This window comes from Phyllobates terribilis, unplaced genomic scaffold (genome assembly GCF_046119375.1).
Source record: "Phyllobates terribilis strain yellow unplaced genomic scaffold, ASM4611937v1 Scaffold_3__8_contigs__length_932513732, whole genome shotgun sequence".
NCBI lineage: Eukaryota > Metazoa > Chordata > Amphibia > Anura > Dendrobatidae > Phyllobates > Phyllobates terribilis.
The window spans coordinates 873364226-873387293 of record NW_027362763.1 but is presented as its reverse complement, the minus strand read 5'-3'; the positions used below and the strand labels follow the sequence as shown (position 1 = coordinate 873387293).

General features: G+C 49.5%; 1 long non-coding RNA gene across 1 annotated transcript; it reads left to right on the top strand.

Moving 5' to 3' along the window:
- Positions 1 to 1453: 1453 nt before the first annotated feature.
- Positions 1454 to 22282, top strand: LOC141258381 (uncharacterized). The gene is made up of 4 exons (XR_012318313.1): positions 1454 to 1573; positions 1898 to 2065; positions 8881 to 8955; positions 18423 to 22282. It is a non-coding gene; the product is annotated as an uncharacterized lncRNA (long non-coding RNA).
- Positions 22283 to 23068: the final 786 nt, after the last annotated feature.

The window sequence follows — 23068 nt, the reverse complement described above, 5'->3', positions numbered from 1 at the left end:
GAGTATACACCAAGTTCCAAATTATTATGAAAATGCTATTTTTCTCTGATTTTACTAAATGGTTAAGTCAGAGTAATTTTCAAATCATCAACTGCTAGAGTATAAATCACATTTTATTAGAAAAACCTCACAATGATAACATCACAAAACAAACAGCCTTACCAACTCCAGGTCAGATTGCCACAAATGTGTGATGCACACTGTCTGGCTTACAGCCTATTGATGAGGCCCATACTATACATACATATATCAGACGGGCTGTCCAGCACTATATAAATGCACCTCACAAGACAGACACCCCAATTAACCCAACCAACGCTAAAGGGCCTGGCTGTATCTGGCAAAAAAATGAGCAACTAAAAGATTAAAAATTATATATAAAATATATGAGGTACTGGTCGATATCTTGGCCAAAATATGCAAACTCGCAGTTCGCGGTCAGCCAGAAACTCTGACAAGTTCTTTTTCACACCTTCAGGAACCTTCAATGGGCCTATCAGCTCTCTCCCCATGATTCTGGCCCAAAAAATGATTCTTTGTTTGTCATGGTGGCCATCCACCAACCATTCACTACTTGAAGGGTTGCACGGCACTCATCAGTAGACAAGACTGTTTCATGCATGTCTGGGCCCGCTCCAACAGTTTCTGCATTTAAGCACTGTTTAGGGGTGGCCGAATAGTAGGTTTATGCACAACTTCAAGCCTTTGCAGGATCCTACACCTTGAGATTCGTGGGACTCCAGATTTACCAGCAGCTTTAAATACCTGTTTGCTGCTTTGTAATGGTATTTTCGCAACTGCTGTCTTAATCCGATGAATTTGTCTGGCAGAAACCTTCCTCATTATGCTTTTATCTGCACAAACCCGTATATGCTGTATATCAGCCACAAATGTCTTCACAGTATGATTGTCATGCTCACGTTTTTGCGAAATATCTAATGTTTTCAAACCTTGTCCAAGGCATTGCACTATTTGACGCTTTTCAGCAGAGAGATCCTTTTTTCTTTCCCATATTTCTTGAAACCTGTGACCTGCTTAATAATGTATTACGTCCTTCTTAAGTAGTTTTCGTTTAAATGAGCTCACCTGGCAAACTAATTATCACAGGTGTTCCAGATTGATTTCAGTGATCCAAAGACCCTGAGACACAAGATCCTCCATGAGTTTATTTGACAAACAAAAAATGACATCTTTATGACACTTAAATCCAAATTGCATAATATACAAATATTTTTTATTTTTTACAAAGCATAACAAGGGACAATGAATTCGCTGAGAATATTTTCTCTGCAAATCGAAAGAATTTGAATTTTGCCAGATCTGCTCATCTCTACTTGATAGCTATGTTACTGTGTCATGTATTAATCTAGTTAGCGCTTCAATCCTCCAGTTGTCAAGAACTCCTCTTCTGTGTATATGTCCTACAAAGCCTTAAATATTTTTACTCCCCTATAATAGATTTGTGAATCCATACTTGGCCCAAACATTCCTCCCATTAATGTTTAATGGCATAAGTCTCAAGGTCCTTGGAAGTTTCTTGGTCTCAGCAGGTCTAGGGAACTCTTTATTATGTGTAAGTACAAGCCAAGATTTACTGTCCACATAATTCAATCTATAAAGACTAATTTAACACAAATGTCAATGCTTTTTACATTACTAAATTGGTGTCAGGGTTCTCTTGTCATTATTGAAGAAAGGAGAAAGCTGCCTCCAAACAGAATAAAAAGTCTCGTGCTTGACCCATAAAATCCTGTATAAATGGGAAACCTTAGTCATTGTATGAAAAGCTACTATTGCCAATCAAAACAAAGTTGAATTATGGGTCCAATTAACCCTCAGCTGAGGTACTTGCTCAAAAAGTCAACAGCATTTTGTAAACTGTCACAAATTATTTTAGATGTCCCCAATCTAATGAATGAAATATAAGGCCCACCAGGAAGGCTCACAGCTACTTAAAGTGGACAAAAGCCAAGAAAGGGAAGGAGATCTGTACATTATTTTATCTGGCAGCTTGCAAGCAAGATTTCCTTTCCGGAGTCAGCATGAACTGACATTCTCCACACAAGTGAGTTTGTAAGCATTGTTAGTTTGTTTGGTAGAAAGCTGAAATTCTTTCCATTTCATTTCATTTTGGACTCTCAACAGAAACTTTTCTTAAGGACTGAACACTTTACAATTAAATTCCATTTTTTTCCAATGCAAAACTAGTTGTGTCATTTTCCAGCGTTTATCCAAAATCTCAGAAAAGTTATGGAAATTGCATAACACTAAAACGTTAAGTAATATGATATTTTATAAATTGTGTTGTATTCTAAATTAAAAGTTTAACTGGAACCTTTACCAATATATCATCCCAAGAACAATTTTTTTAATATAAGCCAGCTCCTTGCCATGTATTCATAGTCGCCAATACAATATGAAGAATTGATGAATTGTAAATATATTGTGGAATGGTAGAAATAATAAGCGAAGATCAATTGGACGCAAATTAAAGCAAGTATTCATCATTCAGAAATTCAAATTTGCAAACTTATTCTAATGAGTGAAAACCTGTCCAAAATCTGTCTATATGTTGTATATAAAATTACAACTCTATTTATGGTATTTTAGATGTGTCAAATACTTTATATTTTCAAGAATGCTGAAGATCCTCTCCAGCATTTATAAGTATTCACCCTATTACCTCATCATGTCCTGAGAAACCTAAAAGAGTTGTCTACACCAAATAACCCTTTTGAGCTGCTAATATACAGCACAATTTTTCAGCTTTACCAAACAGAAAAATAAAGCCCATGAATATGGTAATATTATTTATTCAGTATGTAATCATGGTATGCTGGAATTATTTTTATCATCCTATAAATAGTGCTATTATTTGTAATATTGTTCTTTATGTAGTGCGTTTTGTTTGCAACAGTAGGTAGTAATCTATAGTCCTGGTACAGGAGCAACAGTATTATATAATAACTATATGTGTACTGTTATACTGGTATCATCTCTTTTATATTATCACCTCGGAGTTGCACCTAAATTTTGCGACTTTTGGTGTTTTCACATCAGTTTCTCCTTGCTCCACCACAAACTAATTAGTGACGAGCTGTAGCATTCCGAACACCAAGAATCTTACTCCAGTACCTGACTGGAGTGAGATTTCTGGTGTTTACATCTTCATCAATCAGGAGCATCTGACTCCAGTATGCCCCTCATCAAGACTGGCATGTACAACACTGGTTGTGATGAATCAGGCCCGAATACGAGTGAGTTACGATTTTATGGAAAATACGCTATTGTCAGGGAGCTCCTCTCGTTAGGAGCAAGGGTTTTGCTGTATCCTGAAATATTAAAGGGGTTGTCCACTACTTTATATTCCCCTCATGTATCCCCTAAGCATCTTTGTAATTACCTTACGTTGCAGATAATGCCTGTGAGCGGCGCTATCACTGGCCGCTCACAGGCATCACGTGACCCCCGGCTGCCGCCGGCTCTGACATTCGCTGATGTCACGACAAGTGCTGGCAGCAGCTGGGGGTCTTTATCTTACTCATTCCACAGTGGATGCCAGGCTGTGGGCAGCGTTACCCCCCGCGTCACACCCGGCATCCACCCCGTGCTCTGCCTCTCCCTATTCATTGTGGGTAACCCCGCCCACAACCCAGAAGCCACCGCAGGGACCCCAGCGCTGAGTCACGCCTCACTTGTCGTGACATCAGCACGGGGTCACGTGATGCCTGTGAGAGGCCACCGATAGCGCCGCTCACAGGCATTATCTGCAACGGAAGGTATTTACAAGAAGTCTTGGGGGCCCCGGGGGGATACATTGGGGGGGTGGGGAATAAAGTAGTGAACAACTTCTTTAATGTATTGAGTTGATGGACAGAGGCCCAGTTTGGATACATAAGTAAGTCTATGCCTCCTGGAGGTGTGATGAAAACCAGAAAAGGTAGTCATTTCCCACCAGTAGAGCTCAGATACATGCAGAAAAGGACTGTGTCCTAGAAGGTGGGGTAAGCCATCGGACGATGGAGAGGACTACATAGGATCAAGCATGAAGCTTCATCCTGTACTGCTGTCAGTGTACAATAGTTTGTTCCCACACTAGAAGGAATCTGTATGGTGATGCCCATGAGTGAAGAGGTTTGTCACTGACACTAGTGTCTGAGAGTGAGGGACTGATACTGTACATGGCAACTCTGAGAGTGAGCCGCAGATTTGAAGAAGAATGCCAGACAAACTACAGAAGTGCATTGCTTTCAAAAGAGCTGCTGAAGAGATTGGCAGCAGGCTGTGTTAGGTGTCGCCAGTGTAAGCCCACTGTTGTATAAAGCAACTGTCTACTTCAGTTCAAGCCAAGCCATTGCCTCTTTTGCGATTGTCTTTAACCACCCAGCTAGTTGCCTCACCATCCTTGTCTCATCCCCATCCTTAGGGGAAACCATTCTGTCACTAAGGGCCATTGTATCCAATTTATCTAAAGAGGCATGGCCAACCATTAGCATCCTTATAGGCTGTCAGAACCCCTTGCAAACTGTTTTTGCCTGAAGAAGCTATGGTCAGCTGAGGCAGGGGACATATAGCCTTACAAGCTGGCCGTTCATTTGCACAATTCTGCCAGAACACACACCATTTTTACAGAGTTCTGGCTCATAGAGAGATATCCCTTCATGTGATAACCCTTTCATCTGTGTGTAATTACGTAACCCTTAGTTTTCAATTACAGTCATGGCCGAAAGCGCTTGCAACCTTGAAATTGTTTCAGAAAATGAAGTATTTCTCCCAAAAATGATTGCAATTACACATGTTTTGTTACACACATGTTTATTTCCTTTGTGTGTATTGGAACAACACACAAAAACTGAGAAAAAATGGCAAATTGGACATAATTTTACACAAAACTTCAAAAATGGGCCAGACAAAATTGTTGGCACCCTTAAGCTAATATTTGGTTGCAGCCCACCCTTTGGAATAAATAACTGCAATCAATCACTTCCTATAACCATCAACAAGCTTCTTATACCTCTCAACTGGAATTTTGGACCACTCTTCTTTTGCAAACTGCTCCAGGTCTTTTATATTTGAATGCCTTCTCCCAACAGCAATTTTAAGATCTCTCCACAGGTGTTCAATGGGATTTAGATTCAGACGCATTGCTGGCCACTTTAGAACTCTCCAGTGCCTTGTTTCCATCCATTTCTGGGTGCTTCTTGAAGTATATTTGGGGTCATTGTCCTGCTGGAAGCCCATGACCTAGGGCAAACCCAGCTTTCTGACACTGGGCACTACATTGCGACCCAAAATCCTTTGATAGTCTTCAGATTTCATGATGCCTTGCACACAGTCAAGGGACCCAGTGCCAGAGGCAGCAGAACAACCCCAAAACATCTTTGAAAATCCACCATGTTTGACTATAGGTACTGTGTTCTTTTCTTTGTAGGCCTCATCCTGTTTTCGGTAAACCGTAGAATTATGTGCTTTACCAAATGACTCTATCTTGGTCTCCTCTGTCCACAAGACACTTTCCCAGAAGGATTTTCGCTGAGTCACGTTCATTTTGGCTGAACTGCAGTCTAGCTTTTTTATGTTTCTGTGTCAGCAGTGAGGTCCTTATGGGTCTCCTGCCATAGCATTCAATTTCATTCAAATGTCGATGGATAGTTTGTGCTAACACTGATGCATCCTGAGCCTGCAGGAGAGCTTGAATTTGTTTGGAACTTGATTGGGGCTGCTTATCCATCATCCAGACTATCATGTGTTACAACCTTTTAGCAATTTTTCTCTGCCATCCACGTCCAGGGATATTCGCTACAGTGCCATGTGTTGTAAACTTCTTTACTATGTTGTGCACCATGCACTGGCGGACACAGATAGAAAAGGGCCCCTGTGTAAGAACAATATATGGGCCCTTTGCAGCCCTAGAGCTCCTAAAAATGTGTGGCACCCTGCTACGCACTGGTGCCACAGAACTCAGAAGGGTGCATGGATGGACTTCTCCACAAGAGGCCCTCACACATTCACACACCTCCACCCTACCACCTCAGACCAGCAGAAGGAGCCCTGATAGGGATATATAAAGGGAGGGTGGAGGCAGGCAGTTGAGTTGAGTTGGAGTTTAGTGTTCAGAGACAGAGAGGAACACAGCTCAGAGTGTGCAGAGAGCGTGCTGACGCTCAGAGAGCAGTGAAGAGGCAGCGAGCTGGCTGCTGTGCTTAGGCGAGCCAAGGCCTACAGCACATGTGAAAGCCTAGTGAGGGCCTTGAGTGGGCCGAAGGCAGAGAGAAGGAAGAAGTAGCAAGGGGGCAGAGGAGCATACCAGTCTCACCCCGATATATATACCGGATACCGGGTCCGCGCCTACAGGGACCCTTTATACCCAGTAGGAAACACCTGAACCCCTGGAGGACTACAGGTCCCAGTTTCACCAAACGCTGACTACAGTACCAGGGCTAGGAGTCACGGAGGTCCCAGTGTCCAGGGAGAGTGATCTCCAAAGAAAAGGCCCTACCACCAGGTCAGCAGGTGCTAAGAGAGACAGTAACCAAGCTAGGCCTAGCTCCAGGCAGGTCAGAAGCTTAGAGAAGAAAGCAACGGATCAGGAGGCCCTATACCCGCTCACTGGGGAGAGTCCAAAAGTGCGCCCTTCACCTGGAGTACGCCGGACCGGGCCTGCAGCATCACCAGTAAAGGTACTGAAACTTACCCCCGTGTGAGTGTCCGTCTTTCCTCCGGGACCGTCCTGCCATCTCTCCCCTGCACCACCATCCATTACACCCTATGCTGCCCTGGAGCTAGCTCTACCTGTGGAGAGCCACACCATCCCTGCTGCCATAACACCAGTTCCAGAGGACTGCTCCGCAGCGGACTGCTTAGCCGCATTCCACAGGTGGCGTCACGAACAGTCCAAATTCCCCATATCTATCCCCCCTTTTACTGACCACCCTGGGTCACGGACTGGGCCAGCCACCGTGATATCCCTCGGCAACCAGAGGCCCAGCTGCCGAGTACCCCACGGGCCATGGGGCGCGTCATGTTTTGGCGTCACGAACAGGTTTTCATGCCCGTTGCCACCGGGTACTGTGCGCCTTTATTGAACTGAACTGTGTGTTAAACTGCGGTGAGGATTGCCGCCATTATCGCACTGCAGCGCGGGAATAAGAGGGGCGTAACCACAGGAACCTGGGAGGCGTAATTACTAAAGCGCGTGAAGTTGAGGACACGCCCCGCCCCTGACGTCGAACCAGGAAGCATCAGGTCCTGGAAGGAGCTAGAGGACGCTCTGACGTCAGACGCGAGCGACACAAGGTCCTGGAAGAAGACCGACGCCCGCGGAGCTGCGGCCTACCTGTTAAAGAAAGTAAAGAATGTAGGCTCCGGTTCACTAGGGAGACGCAACCATGGCCGACAACCAGCAAGCCACCGGGGCGCCGGTTAATGCTCCAGATGCCCAACCTGCGCCCGGCGCTGCACAGGCCGGAGCGGCCGCTCCATCAGCAGGGGTCGTGACCCCGTTATTACCTATGGCCCTGCCGTATATCCCTGGAGCGAAGTGGCTTCCCCAGTATGACGGCAAACCGGACACCCTGTCCGGATTCAAGAGAAGAATATGCGAGGTGCTAGATATGTATTCTTTGACTGGCAAACAGAGAGCTGCTGTCGTGTTGGGACAATTGACTGGTGCCGCAGAGCGGGAAGTTGAAACCTGGCCAGCCGCAGACCAGGAATCGGTATCCATCATCTTTAAGAGACTGCAAACTGTGTTTGAAAACCGCACTGAGACAGATCTCCGGATGAGGTTCTACCACTGTGTCCAGAAACCAGAGGACAGTGTCCGGGACTACGCCTGGCGCGTACAGGAGGCCCTGCGGGCCCTGAAACAGGTTAGTCCAGCCAGCATACAAAACGAAAATAAAATGCTGACGGAACAGTTCATCCGGGGGTTGAGGTCCCAGGAGGAGAGCAGAACTGTACGGTGGTGGGCCTTAGACCATCCAGATGCCACCTTTGACACTCTTAAGGACATGGCTATAAAGGGTCTGCAACCCCTAGAAGCATCAGAAAGTGCTATCCAGCATTACCAGGGTGGGGCCACCCCAGTGCCCGCAGCACCCACTGCTCCTTCACTAATGGCTGAAACAAAGATGCAAACAGTGCCCCCTAGCGAGTTGGACAGCCTACGCTCTGAAGTGCATCAGCTAAGTAAAACCCTGGCCACTGTCCTGAGCACCCTGCAGCTACAGGAGGAGCCCGAGCCGGAAGGAAGGATACTACTCGCCGACAGCCCTGAGGATGTCCCCTGGATGAGAAGAAGAAGGAGGACAACGCCACCCCGTAGGAGGACAACGCCACCCCGGAGGAGGACAACGCCACCCCGTGGGAGGACCAACGACCAACGTCGCCCTCCAGGAGAATTCATCTGCTACCGCTGGCAGAAGGCAGGCCACACAGTGCGGAACTGTCCTTTAAACGAGCAAACCCTGGGGCCGTGGGCCGACACCCAGGAGTAAATCAAGCAGGCCCATCAAACTGGTACCATCGGTTCGTGGGAGGAAGACCTTTCCTGTCCATTGTGCTGGACGGCATCGCGACACCTGCCCTGCTGGACACTGGATATCATGTAACCATCATGCCAGATGTCCTCTACAAAAGGTTCTGGTCCCTAGATGAACTTCACCCACCAGCTCCAAACCTTTCCGTGTATGCCTCCAATGGCCTTCCCCATAACCTAGTCAGGGTTAAGGATGTAGCAGTAAAGGTGGGAAGAATGGAACTGAAGGACCAGGGACTAATTGTAGTAGAGACTAATCCTGATGTTACAGACTTGTATATGGTACTTGGCACAAATATGTCGGTAACTGTTCCTGAGAAGTGTTGTTTTTGCTCCAACAGATGGCCGACACTTCCAAACCAGGGCAGAGGAGGGTAATCCAGAAAGAGATCTGAGCCCTTATGTAACAGCAACAGGTAAAGCTAACAGGTGGCGAAATTGGTAATGTACGGGTGACAGACCCGATACCTATTGTGATTCCCCCGATGAGTGAGATGCTGATTTGGTGTAGAGCAGCAATAGGTCTCAAAGGACGGAGCTACCAGGCGGTAGTAGAGCCCCTTAGCTCGGAGCATAGACCTACACTCTTGACTGCCAGAGGGGTAGTGGATGTACGCAATGGGAGGGTGCCCGTACGCCTCCTAAACTATGGGGAGGACGAGGTTAGATTACCACACTTGCCACACTACGCCACTGTTGCCAAACTGTACACAGTAGATAACAACTCCATACACACGGCGGAGTCCTTAACCTCACCAGACGAAGTGGAGGGTAATGACCCGGGAAACCAGGTGGAGGATTGGTGTCAACAGCTCCATGTTGGGACAGACACCACTCCTGCCCATCAAAAGTAGGGTGTACACTGGGTGGTTCAGGAATACAAACAGGTATTCAGTAAACACCCACTTGACTTTGGGAGGATTAAGGGGGTACAACACCATATACCCACAGGTGACCATCCATCCATCAAGGAACGTTACAGGCCCATACCACCAGCACACTACCAGAAGGCGAAGGAGATGTTGCACAACATGAGGAAGGCAGGGGTAATAAGAGATAGCTGTAGCCCCTGGGCAGCTCCCCTGGTCCTAGTCAGGAAAAAGGATGGAAGCATGAGAATGTGTGTAGATTACAGACAGGTAAATCGCATAACACACAAAGATGCATACCCTTTGGCCCGTATAAAGGAATCCCTGGCTGCATTAAAGTCTGCAAATTACTTCTCCACCCTTGACCTCACTAGTGGGTACTGGCAAGTAGCTGTTGCTGAGGAGGATCGGGAGAAGACGGCCTTTACTACCCCGATGGGACTCTGCGAGTTCAACAGTATGCCATTCGGACTCTGCAACGCCCCCGAAACGTTCCAGAGATTGATGGAGTGCTGCCTGGGACACCGCAACTTCGAGACTGTACTACTATACCTGGATGACGTGATAGTGTACTCCAAAACATACGAGGACCACTTGAAGCACCTGGCAGAGGTATTTGAGTCGCTGTCCCGGTATGGAATGAAGCTGAAGCCCTCCAAATGCCACCTGCTCAAGCGAAAGGTACAGTACCTGGGGCACATCGACAGTCCAGAAGGAGTAGCACCGAACCCGGAGAAGGTCACTGCCATCCAGAAGTGGCTGGATCCGAAGAGCCTCAAGGAGGTACGTCAGTTCCTGGGACTAGTCAGGTATTACAGGAGGTTTGTGAAGGACTATACCAAGAAAGCAGCGCCTTTGCAAGATCTCCTGGTAGGACAGTCCGGGAGAGGCAGAAACCCCCCGTTCCAGTGGGGTAAGGAGCAAGCTGAATCCTTTGAGGTGATGAAGGAGATCCTGACCGGCGAAGAGATCCTAGCTTACCCTGACTACAGCCAACCGTTCCTGCTGTACACTGATGCCAGCAACGAGGGATTAGGAGCTGTGTTAAGTCAGAAGCAGAATGGCCGAGAGAAGGTGATCGCCTATGCGAGCAGGAAGCTCCGCCCGACCGAGAGGAACCCAGAGAACTATAGCAGCTTCAAGTTGAAGTTACTGGCTCTGGTCTGGGCCATCACCGAGCAGTTCAAGCACTACCTAGCCTCCAGTAAGTTCACTGCCTACACTGATAATAACCCCTTAACTCATCTGGAAACAGCCAAGTTAGGAGCCATGGAACAACGATGGATGGCTCGGCTGTCATACTACCAGTTCACCATTAAGTACCGGGCAGGCCACAAGAATGCCAATGCCGATGCCCTGTCCAGGATGCCTCACCAGTCGCTAGTGGACACCGCAATGGAATGGTCCACGAGCAACGAGCCTCCAGGAGGTATCGTGGTAAGACACTAAACCCTTTACCTCACCACAGCTGGAAGGAGACCCAGGACAGCGACCCGGTTGTCAGCCATATCAAGGAGCTGATAACCCAGGAAGGTTCCTCCCTGGAGAAGGACGCGTCTCCACAAGCCAAGCAGCTGTGAAATGAGAGAAGCCGGCTGTTCATCTATAGAGAGAAGCTGTGCCGAAGGTACGTTAACCCCAGGACTCATGAGATGGTATGGCAGATTGTAGTGCCCAGGACGGACATCCAGATGGTGTTGGAGGCCTACCACGATCAAGCAGGGCACTTTGGCTGGAAGAAGCTAGAAACCCTGCTGAAAGGTTGGTTTTATTGGGTTGGAATGCGCAGTTCCATAGAGAGATGGTGCCGGGATTGTGGACCCTGTAGCCTCAGAAGAAAAGACTACAGCAGCCAGAAGGCACCCCTGCAACCCATCAAGACAACTCGACCCTTGGAGATCGTGGCCCTGGATCATGTCAAGCTGTCACCCAGCAGGTCAGGATATTCCTATGCCGTGACCATGATGGATCACTACTCCCGGGTTCCTGGTGGTCGCCCCCGTCAAGGATCTGACGGCAGAAACTGCGGCGAAGACGTTTCAGGCGTACTTCTGCAGGCCCCATGGATACCCGGAGCAGGTGCTGACAGATTAAGGCACTGCCTTCGAAGCCGAATTGTTCAAGGAGTTTTGCCATCTGTACGGGTGGAAGAAGTTCCGGACTACACCGTACCACCCCCAAACCAATGGGTTATGTGAAAAGATGAATAACATCATCATCGACCTGTTGAAGACCTTACCGCTAGAAGAAAGAAACCAGTGGCCAGACAAGCTACCTGACCTGGTAGATCTGTACAACCACATACCTGTGAGTTCCACCAATTGTACTCCAGCATATCTCATGCGAGTGTGTCACCCTGGCCTGGATGCCACAAGTATATTAAAGCTGTGTCTGAGAGCAAGGGGGAGGTTCTCTAGTCAGGGGAACATTAGCATGCAGTACCTCCTGTCTCAGGCCAGTAGGGGGAGCAGGCTGCCCCTAGAAAAGCTGGTGCTGGGGGCAGGGTTAGAGAGAACTGGATGACCTGTCTCAGCACTGAGACGTGTCCCGGAGCAGAGCAGGGACAGAAAGTTGTATTGCACCTAAGAGGAAGTGTGGCAGGAGGAGAGCCACAAGCCAGAGACAAGAGGCGAAGTGAGCCTGTCTTGGCAGATAAAGGACTTAATTCACCAGACTTTGGTGTCTGAGGCTGGGAGGATTCCACATCCTACAGCAGATAACCAGTCCGCAGAGGACTGTATATTCCTTGGCCTAAGAAGCCTGGAGGCTCTGCCACAACAGAAGAGACCAGTAAAGCCGTACCAGGCCGGGAGCAGAAAGGAACCCACGTCGCAGGCCATACAGGCGAGAGTACACAGAAAGCTCGGAAACGTGGGCTGTTACCCTATAAGGAGGAGATAGCCAGAAGGAGCACGGAAAGCACGGTAGGCCTACACCCTCACCCTGACCAGGGCCAATTTCCCCATTGCTCTCAGACATCCAGGTCCCCTCCTAGCCGGGACTGTTTGTGGGTCAGTTCACCTGTTCTAGTAAAGACCCTGGACTGCAACCTGTTATCTGTGTGCTCCTTGCTCCTCCTGCACTATCAGCACTGGGACTCTCACCACCATCACTCCCACCATCCATTATACTGCCCTGGGGCCGCACTCTTCCCGTGGGGAGTCACACAATACCAGCTGCATACATCATCAGCCCCAGCGGTCTGCCTTGCAGCGGCGGTTCCTAATGACCGCAAATCCACGGGTGGCGTAGTCGGACATAATCATCAGCACATAACGGACTACCACTGCCCTGACCACCCTGAGCCACGGAACCGGGTTGCCACTACTACTCCCATCGTTCCCCTACTGCCCGGATCCGAGTGCCCACGGCCCAGGGGGCGAGTCAGCTTTGGCGTAGTCGGCAGGATTGCAACCAACCCGCCACAAACGGGTATTGCGTGCCTGAAAAAGACTTTGCACTTACCTGAAAAGAGGTTTCCCGCCGTCCGGAGCCGTTTCCCGCCATTTCCAGCCGTCTCCCGCCATCTTCCATCGGTTCCCGCCATCTTCAGCCGTTTTCCCGCCATCGGACGCCATCTTCAGGACGCCGCGCGGGAAGAAGAGGGGCGTGGATGTCCAAACCGCGCGAGACCCGAAGCTCCGCCCCACGCACCGACGCTGCGCAAGGTCCTGGAGGGGAGACAGAGCGACGCTGACGTCACCAGGACGCGACGCAAGGTCCTCGTCCAGAGCAGCAGCAACGGAGCCGCGGCCTACAGAAGAGGATCGTCGGAAGGTAGGCCATGCTTAACTAGGGGGGAAGAAGATGTCGAATACAGAGGCGCCCACTACCACCAACGCAGCTGCAGCAGCGGTGATGCCATTTTCCCTGCCCTACATCCCTGGAGCGGCCTGGCTGCCCAAGAACTCAGGGGAGCCCCATGCCCTAACTGACTTTAAGGAAAGGCTGTACAGTTTGTTCCAAGTCTACCCCCTGACAGAGGAACAGAAGGTTAGCATATTAACAGGGCAGTTAACTGGCGCAGCCCAAAGGGAGGTAAAATCATGGCCCACTGAGGAGAAAAGGACCGTGAAGGGTATTCTGGCCCGGCTGCGGGGTACCTTTGACACACGTACCTCCGCTGAAATTAAAATGAGGTTCTATGGATGTAAGCAGCGGGCACAGGACAGCATCAGAGACTATGCCCTAAATTTGCAGGAAGCATTGAGGCCATCCAACAAGCTGACCCTGGCAGCGTGCAGGAAACGGATAAGCTACTAACAGAACAGTTTATAGAAGGTCTGCTGTCTAGCGCCCACAGGAACCAGCTGCGCCTCATGTTCTTTCAGAACCCTGATCTGACCTTTGCCCAATTCAAGGACAGGGCCATAAGGGTGCTCCGTGAATCCGCAACAAGTGGCGCTATAAACCCCCGGCGCCCTGCTCTCACCTACCACCAGGAGGCGGCGCACTCCTCTATGGACTCCGTGGGGGCTGATGCACAGGCCCTGAACCAAGCCCCGTCGAAAGATCTGCACCACCAAGTCCAGGAGCTGACCAGGAGCGTCGTGGCGTTGACCAGGACCGTCCAGGCATTACAAGTGGACCCGTCAAGACCCAACGAGCTGGCTTCAAGTCCGGAGGATGTCCCGTGGCGTCAACAGAGGAGGATCCCGTCGTTCCAAGGGAGGCCCACAGACCGCTATGCAGAGGATGGACAGCCGATTTGCCGCCGATGCAACCAGCCCGAACACATTTCCAGGTACTGTAATTTAAACGGGTCCAACCTGGGGCAGAGGGCCAACCCCCAGGCATAAGATCACCAGGCCCTTACAATTGGCGTAATAAGTAGGTTGGGGGGCGCCCGGTTTTACCCGTGGTGTTGGACGGTATCCCCATGAGCGCCTTGCTGGATACTGGGTCGCAAGTAACCACTATCCCTTATGTACTTTTTAAGCAGTATTGGACTGATGCTGATATCACACGGTATCCAGACAGTAACTTGAGCATCATCGCCAGTAATGGCTTACCCGTGCCGCAGATGGGGTTCAAGGAGATGACCATTAAAATTGGTAAAGTTGACCTACCGGCACAGGGAGTAATTATTGTGGACATTGACCGTCGTGAGAGTCACCCTAAAATAACTGTGGGTACTAACGTGATTGAAAATTGTCTTTCAGAGGTAATTGTAATTCTACAACAGGTGGCGGTGAATGCTAGTTCCAGCCAACAGAGAGTCCTCAACAAGGAGATAAAAGCCCTGATGAGACGGCAGCAGGTAGAACTGTCTGGTGGTGAGATCGGTAGCATAAGACTGAATGACCCATTCCCCATTTCCATGCCTCCCAAAAGTGAAATGATGATCTGGTGTCGGACTGCAATCGGGTTGAGAGGTAGAGACTACCAAGCCATGGTAGAACCCGTGTACTCAGACAGCAGGCCCACCATTTTGACAGCCAGGGGGGTGGTTGATGTCCGTCATGGGAGGGTGCCCGTTCGCATTCTCAACATTGGGGAGAGAGAGGTACACTTACCCAGGTACGCTACACTTGCCAAACTGTTTGTTGTCGAACACAAAGCTATCAGGGCCGTGGAACCCTTGCCTCCATCTCCTCAGGCGGAGGGTAATGGCTCCCAGAAACAAAAGGAGGACTGGTGCCAGAAACTCCATGTGGGTGCTGACTCCACTCCCCTGCACCAAAAACAAGGAGTCTACCGGGTGGTCCAGGAGTACGAGAGAATTTTTAGTAAGCACCCGCTGGACTTCGGCAGAGTAAAAGGGATAGAACATCATATCCCCACGGGGAGCCACCCACCGATAAAAGAGAGACACAGGCCTGTACCCCCTGCACATTATCAGAACGCCAAGGGTATGCTGCGGGAAATGAAAGAAGCTGGGGTCATCAGAGATAGCTGTAGCCCCTGGGCAGCTCCCCTGGTTCTGGTAAAAAAGAAGGACGGCACCATGAGAATGTGCGTAGACTATAGACAAATCAACCGTATCACCCATAAAGATGCATACCCGCTGCATAGAATAGAGGAGTCTTTAGCCGCACTAAAATCAGCTAACTTCTTTTCTACTTTGGACCTTACTAGCGGGTACTGGCAGGTTCCTGTGGCAGAGGCTGACAAGGAGAAGACCGCCTTCACCACCCCGATGGGACTGAGCGAGTTCAACTGTATGCCTTTCGGGCTCTGCAACGCACCAGGGACCTTCCAGCGGCTGATGGAATGCTGTCTAGGGCACCGAAACTTCGAGACGGTCCTCCTTTACCTGGACGACATGATCGTCTATTCGAAAACCTACGAGGACCATCTAAAGCACCTGGACGAGGTGTTCGAAGCCCTGGCAGGCTATGGCCTGAAGGTGAAACCATCGAAGTGTCACCTGCGGAAACCTAAGGTCCAGTACCTAGGGCACGTGGTAAGCGCAGAAGGAGTGGCCCCCGACCCTGACAAGGTCACGGCAATCAAGAGCTGGCCCAGCCCCTCGAACATCAAAGAGGTGAGACAGTTTCTCGGATTGGTAGGCTACTACCGAAGGTTCATCCCCGGCTTCACTAGGATGGCAGCTCCTATGCAGGACATCCTAATCGGACAGTCTAAGTCCAGGAGCCAAAAGCCGCCCTTCAAGTGGGATAAACCAGAAGAGGAGTCCTTCCGCCAGTTGAAGATGGCCCTCATGGGGGATGAGATCCTGGCCTACCCTGATTATGGTCAGCCTTTTATTCTCCACACGGACGCCAGTAATGTGGGACTGGGAGCAGTACTGTCCCAAAACCAACAGGGCAGAGAAAGGGTGATCGGGTACGCCAGCCGGAAGCTGAGGCCCACCGAGAGGAACCCGGAGAATTACAGCTCCTTCAAGCTAGAATTCTTAGCGGTGGTGTGGGCCGTGACAGAACGCTTCAAGCATTACCTGGCCTCCGCAAAGTTCACCGTTTACACGGACAACAACCCGTTGACACACCTGGACAATGCAAGACTGGGTGCCCTAGAACAGCGGTGGATGGCCCGTCTCTCCAACTATGACTTCGTGATCAAGTACCGGGCCGGCAAAACCAATGCCAACGCTGACGCCCTATCGAGGATGCCTCACTTACCTGAAGGTGACGAAGACCCAGAAGAGCTGGAGGAGGTAGAACTCCCCGCGTTTCACCGGTATGGAGCCGCTCAATACTCCCACCGCGTGAAGGAGAAGGATCTAACAACCGTGATGATCAATCCCCTACCTCACCACAGCTGGGCCGAGACCCAAGATAGTGACCCTGCCATCCGCCTGGTGAAAGATCTGCTGACCCAGGAAGACGCACGCATGGATCCGGATGCTCCAGAGGAAGCCAAGCAGCTGTGGAAGGAGAAGAGCAAGCTGTTCCTCTACGAAGGCAAGCTGTGCAGAAAGATTGTCAACCACCGGACGCACGAGCTGACCTGGCAAGTCGTGGTCCCAAGGCGGGATGCAGCTATGGTCCTGGGGGCTTACCATGACAGAGCGGGGCACTTCGGTTGGAAGAAACTGGAGTTCCTGCTAAGAGGACGGTTCTTTTGGGTCGGCATGAGAGGGGCTGTAGAGAAGTGGTGCAGAGACTGTGGCCCTTGTCACCTAAGGAGGAAGGACCGTGCCAGCCAGAAGACACCCTTGAGGCCCATCGTCACCACGCAGCCTCTTGAGCTGGTAGCTCTGGACCACGTCAAATTGGCTCCAAGCCGGTCAGGATACATCTATGCCCTGACAATCGTGGACCACTATTCCCGTTTTCTAGTGGTGGTTCCGGTAAAGGACTTGACAGCCCAAACAGCGGCCAGAGCCTTCCAGCAATACTTCTGTCGTCCACACGGGTATCCGGAACAGGTCCTGACGGACCAGGGTCCAGCGTTCGAAGCTGAAATCTTCCAGGAGTTCTGCAACCTCTATGGCTGTAAGAAGATTCGTACAATGCCTTACCACCCACAAACCAACGGGATGTGTGAGAAAATGAACAACATAGTCATTGATCTCCTAAAGACGTTGCCCCTGGAGGAACGCAGCCTGTGGCCAGAAAAACTGCCGGATCTGATAGACTTATACAATCATATCCCGGTGAATGCTACCAACTGCACCCCGGCTTACCTGATGCGAGCCAGACCAGGTAAGCTGCCCGTAGACCTGGAGATGGGAGTCCTAACACCTGAGGACACCTCCCCGGATGCGGACTGGGATACGGAAAGGCAACTGCAGTACAAGAAGGTACAGGAGAGTGTGGAGAAGAGCCTGGCCCAGGTGAGAGAGAGGCAAGAAAAACTCTTCAACCAACACGCCCCTGCTGGTCCCCTGGAACCTGGTGAGCAGGTCCTGAAGCGGAAGAGAAGGCTACATAAGTTGGATTGGACGACCAGTGGGAAAGGGAACCCTACACCGTACTGCAGTCTGACCACGACAACCCGAAGGTGTGTGTGATCACCAAGGACGGAGGAGAAACCACTAGTACCGTCTCCAGAGACCACCTCAAAAGGTGCCCCGAGCAACTCCGTAGTGCTGAAGAGGATCAGAGTGACCTTGAACCCGCAGAGGACAAGGAAGAAATGATCAGCACCGTTCTCGGAGAGTTCCCTCAGTCCTGGACTCGCATAAATGATGCCATAGTGGTACCCGTCCTGCATTTCCTGCAACCGGCACAGCAACAACCAACACCAGAGCCAGAAGGTGAAGAGGAGCAAGCGGTTCCAGAGGCAGAAGAGCCTGTATCAGCAGCCCAGGAGAGTCAACCCTCTGCTGACAGTGAGCCTGCCATGCCTGCGGTAAACCAAAGAACCCGCAGACAGCTGCCTGCCCTACCTGTACACCCAGCTGGTAGCTGCATCCCTAACGCTAGTGGGGAAAGCCAAGTTGGTCCACCACCAGACAGTGGGTTAAGGAGGTCAACCAGGAGCACAAAGGGACAGATACCCGCTCGCTGGAGAATATAGGGTGCACTAAAATTGTAAATAACCCTGTTGCCAAATGTTGAAATGTTTGCCAAGTTACATGCATGTTTGGTAATTCTGTGTTTCAGTTTCTTGCAGTTACCGTAAGGACTCAAAGGTTATGGACTTTTTATAACTGGGACCTTGTATGGACTGCGTTCGGAGCCTGACCAAGGAATGAACTAAGACTGTAAAGGACTTGGGGGTAGGACAGACCCCCACCTGGTTAAGGCTCCCCGTTGTATTGGTGATATGGCACCCGATCACAGACCACACTGTGACCTTAAGAACTCAAGCTGTGCGTCGTCTGTCTGTTAATGTTTTATGGTTATGCATATTGTCTTTGTTTATTGTTTAGTCCCGGAGTACTAAATTTTACTAGGGGGGAATGTGTCACCCTGGCCTGGATGCCACAAGTATATTAAAGCTGTGTCTGAGAGCAAGGGGGAGGTTCTCTAGTCAGGGGAACATTAGCATGCAGTACCTCCTGTCTCAGGCCAGTAGGGGGAGCAGGCTGCCCCTATAAAAGCTGGTGCTGGGGGCAGGGTTAGAGATAACTGGATGACCTGTCTCAGCACTGAGACATGTCCCGGAGCAGAGCAGGGACAGAAAGTTGTATTGCACCTAAGAGGAAGTGTGGCAGGAGGAGAGCCACAAGCCAGAGACAAGAGGCGAAGTGAGCCTGTCTTGGCAGATAAAGGACTTAATTCACCAGACTTTGGTGTCTGAGGCTGGGAGGATTCCACATCCTACAGCAGATAACCAGTCCGCAGGGGACTGTATATTCCTTGGCCTAAGAAGCCTGGAGGCTCTGCCACAACAGAAGAGACCAGTAAAGCCGTACCAGGCCGGGAGCAGAAAGGAACCCACGTCGCAGGCCATACAGGCGAGAGTACACGGAAAGCTCGGAAACGTGGGCTGTTACCCTATAAGGAGGAGATAGCCAGAAGGAGCACGGAAAGCACGGTAGGCCTACATAATCATCAGCACATAACGGACTACCACTGGCCTGACCACCCTGAGCCACGGAACCGAGTTGCCACTACTACTCCCATCGTTCCCCTACTGCCCAGATCCGAGTGCCCCACGGCCCAGGGGGCGAGTCATGAGCAAGACCCTGAAAGTTGCCCATGGTCCTGGAGCTTGGAGTGGTAGAGCCTGACGCAGATATGTCCACTGAAGACTGGGACACAATGCGACAGGAACAGTACAGGAGAGTACAAGCCTGTGTCGAAGACAGTCTGAATAGGGTAAGAGACAAGCAGGAAGCACAGTACAACAAGAGTGCACCAGCAGAACCCTTTTCACCTGGAGAAGTTGTGCTAAAGAGAAAAAGAAGAAACCACAAACTTGATGACCAGTGGGAGGGGGAACCCTACACTGTGTTAAATTCAAGATTTGATAACAGGAAGACCTGCTTAATTACCAAGGATGGAGGAAGAACGACTGCAACAGTATCTAGAGACCATCTGAAGTTGTGTCCAGGACCACTAAAGCCCCAGGAAGAAGTGCCTCCCATCGTACCGGAGGAGCCTAAAGAAGCAGTAATACATACTGAATTAGGAGATTTCCCGGCAGATTGGCCCCAACTAGGAGGAGCGGTAATAATACCTGTGCTACACTTCTACCAATAGCCAGAAGACCCTCCACAGCAAGTAGAACCTGTAGGTGCCCCAGAAGAGCCTGCTCAGGAAGAATCCCCGAAGAAGGATCCCCGGTTGGAGCAGAGCAAGAAGGCCCAGCCAATGGTACACTTGCCAGTCCCGTAGGGAGGTCAAGTCAGTCTTGCAGTCCTTCCACACTTAGAACTGACAGAATGGGAGGTAACACAATCACCAATACCACACGCATACCTGTCCTACGTAGGTCAACACGTAGCACGCAAGGTTAGACCCCTATCAGATACAGAGAGTAGGAAGAGAAACTCCGAGAGTATTTATAGTTGACCCTTGGGGTATGTTATTCTTGTGTAATTTTCATGTATGTATTGACGTGTTTTTGCCTTACAATGGACAATTTAGGTGACATGGACACTTTTCTTGTTGCATTTAGTTACCCGTAAGGGTATATATAAAGGACTCAGTGGCTGAGGACTGTGTGCAGCCCAGAAACTGTTTATTTGTCCATAATTGCACTCCCTTGAGTGCCCATTTTAGGTAACCACTGAGCAAAAACCTGTTTGGCGTGGCGGAAGACGTGGTCCAACTCCGGATCACCTATGCCCTGCAACCACGCCCATGGCCTACGTGGAGGGCTTACGAACAGGTCCCTCAAACTCCCTTGTACTTTGCAGTGAAATGGACACCCTGTTAGGGGACTCACTGACAATTGCTCAAAAACTCTAACTATTGTACATATATTTAGTATTTATTAAGTTTTTGTTACCTGTAACGTTCAAGCAAAGTGCCTCCCATAAAGGGAAGAAAAGTTGTTATTGTTAACCTGGTTTTGAAAAATGCTTCAGTCCAGGATTACTGAGTTTTACTAGGGGGGAATGTGGCGCCCTGCTACGCACTGGTGCCACAGAACCCAGAAGTGTGCATGGATGGACATCTCCACAAGAGGTCCTCACACATTCACACACCTCCACCCTACCACCTCAGACCAGCAGAAGGAGCCCTGATAGGGATATATAAAGGAAGGGTGGAGGCAGGCAGTTGAGTTGAGTTGGAGTTTAGTGTTCAGAGACAGAGAGGAACACAGCTCAGAGTGTGCAGAGAGCGTGCTGACGCTCAGAGAGCAGTGAAGAGGCAGCGAGCTGGCTGCTGCGCTTAGGCGAGCCAAGGCCTACAGCACGTGTGAAAGCCTAGTGAGGGCCTTGAGTGGGCCGAAGGCAGAGAGGAGAAGGAAGAAGTAGCAAGGGGGCAGAGGAGCATACCAGGCTCACCCCGATATATATACCGGACACCGGGTCCGCGCCTACAGGGACGCTTTATACCCAGTAGGAACCACCGGAACCCCTGGAGGACTACAGGTCCCAGGTTCACCAAACGCTGACTACAGTACCAGGGCTAGGAGTCATGGAGGTCCCACCATCCAGGGAGAGTGATCTCCAAAGAAAAGGCCCTACCACCAGGTCAGCAGGTGCTAAGAGAGACAGTAACCAAGCTAGGCCTAGCTCCAGGCAGGTCAGAAGCTTAGAGAAGAAAGCAACGGATCAGGAGGCCCTATACCCGCTCACTGGGGAGAATCCAAAAGTGCGCCCTTCACTTGGAGTACCCCGGACCGTGCCTTCAGCATCACCAGTAAAGGTACTGAAGCTTACCCCCGTGTGAGTGTCCGTCTTTCCTCCGGGACCGTCCTGCCGTCTTTCCCCTGCACCACCATCCATTACACCCCACGCTGCCCTGGAGCTAGCTTTACCTGTGGAGAGCCACACCATCCCTGCTGCCTTAACACCAGCACCAGAGGACTGCTCTGTAGCGGCGGCATCCCTTAGCCGCATTCCACAGGTGGCGTCACGAACTGTCCAAATTCCCCATATCTATCCACCTTTTACTGACTGCCCTGAGTCACGGACCGGGCCAGCCACCGTGATATCCCCCAGAAACCAGAGGCACGGCTGTCGAGTACCCTACGGCCCAGGGGGCACGTCAGATGAACAATTGCACCTGCTTTGGAGGTAGAAATGGGCCCCCTTACTTCTTGGTCCCGTGTGTGGCCACACAGGTTGTACAAATGATATGTCCGCCCCTGGCACCTTGAACAAAGGAACATCAAGATCTCTGGAGATGTATTTGTAACTTTGGTTCTCAAGTCCTCAGACATTTCTCTTCTCCTCTTTCCGTTCTCCATACTTAGTGTTACACACACAGACACACAATGCAAAGATTAAGTCAACTTCTTCCCTTTTTTAACTGGTTTTAGGTGTGATTTTCATATTGTCCACATCTGTTACTTGCCACAGGCGAGTTTGACCAAGCATTACATGCATGAAACAAAGTTGATTACCCACAATTTTGGAAAGGTGCCAACAATTTTGTTCTGCTCATTTTTGGGATTTTGTGTGAAATTATTTTCAATTTGCCTTTTTTTCCTGTTTTTTTTTGTTGTTGTTCCAATACACACAAAATAAATAAATATGTGTATAACAAAACATGTAGATTTGCAATAATTTTCTGGGAGAAATACTTCATTTTCTGGAACAATTTCAAGGTGTCAACACTATCGGCCATAACAGTATGTAGTATCTCAATTATCTTCCCTTTTTAACATATAGTTTTAACAGTCATCATTTTTTACATAACCATTTTCCCTAATTAACAGCTATGTTAAAATTAACGTTTTTACATAGTGTGTTTTCAGTATAAAAATATGGCTTATTTAGTACTTTAATCAGTAAAAATATGGCTACCCATACAACAAATATTGTGCTAAACTTTATGGAAAGCAAATTTTTTTAGTTTTTTTTACAAATTTCTAATTTTTTTTTCACCACTTAAATAAAACAAAACCTATGCATGTTTAGTGTCCCCATAACCATACTGACCTGGAGAATCATATTACCAGGTTATATTTACTGTGAAATGAACAGTGTAAATAAAAGCCCCAGAAAACAATTGTCGAATAGCTTTTTTGCTATTTCGCCATGCTTAGAATTTTTTCAAAATGGATGGTGTCATTCAAAAGTACAACTCATCCCACAACAACGAGCACTCACGTGGCTTTGTCAATGGAACAGTTATGGCTCTTGCAATAAGGGGAGGAAAAAACAAAAGCGGAAAAATGAAAAATG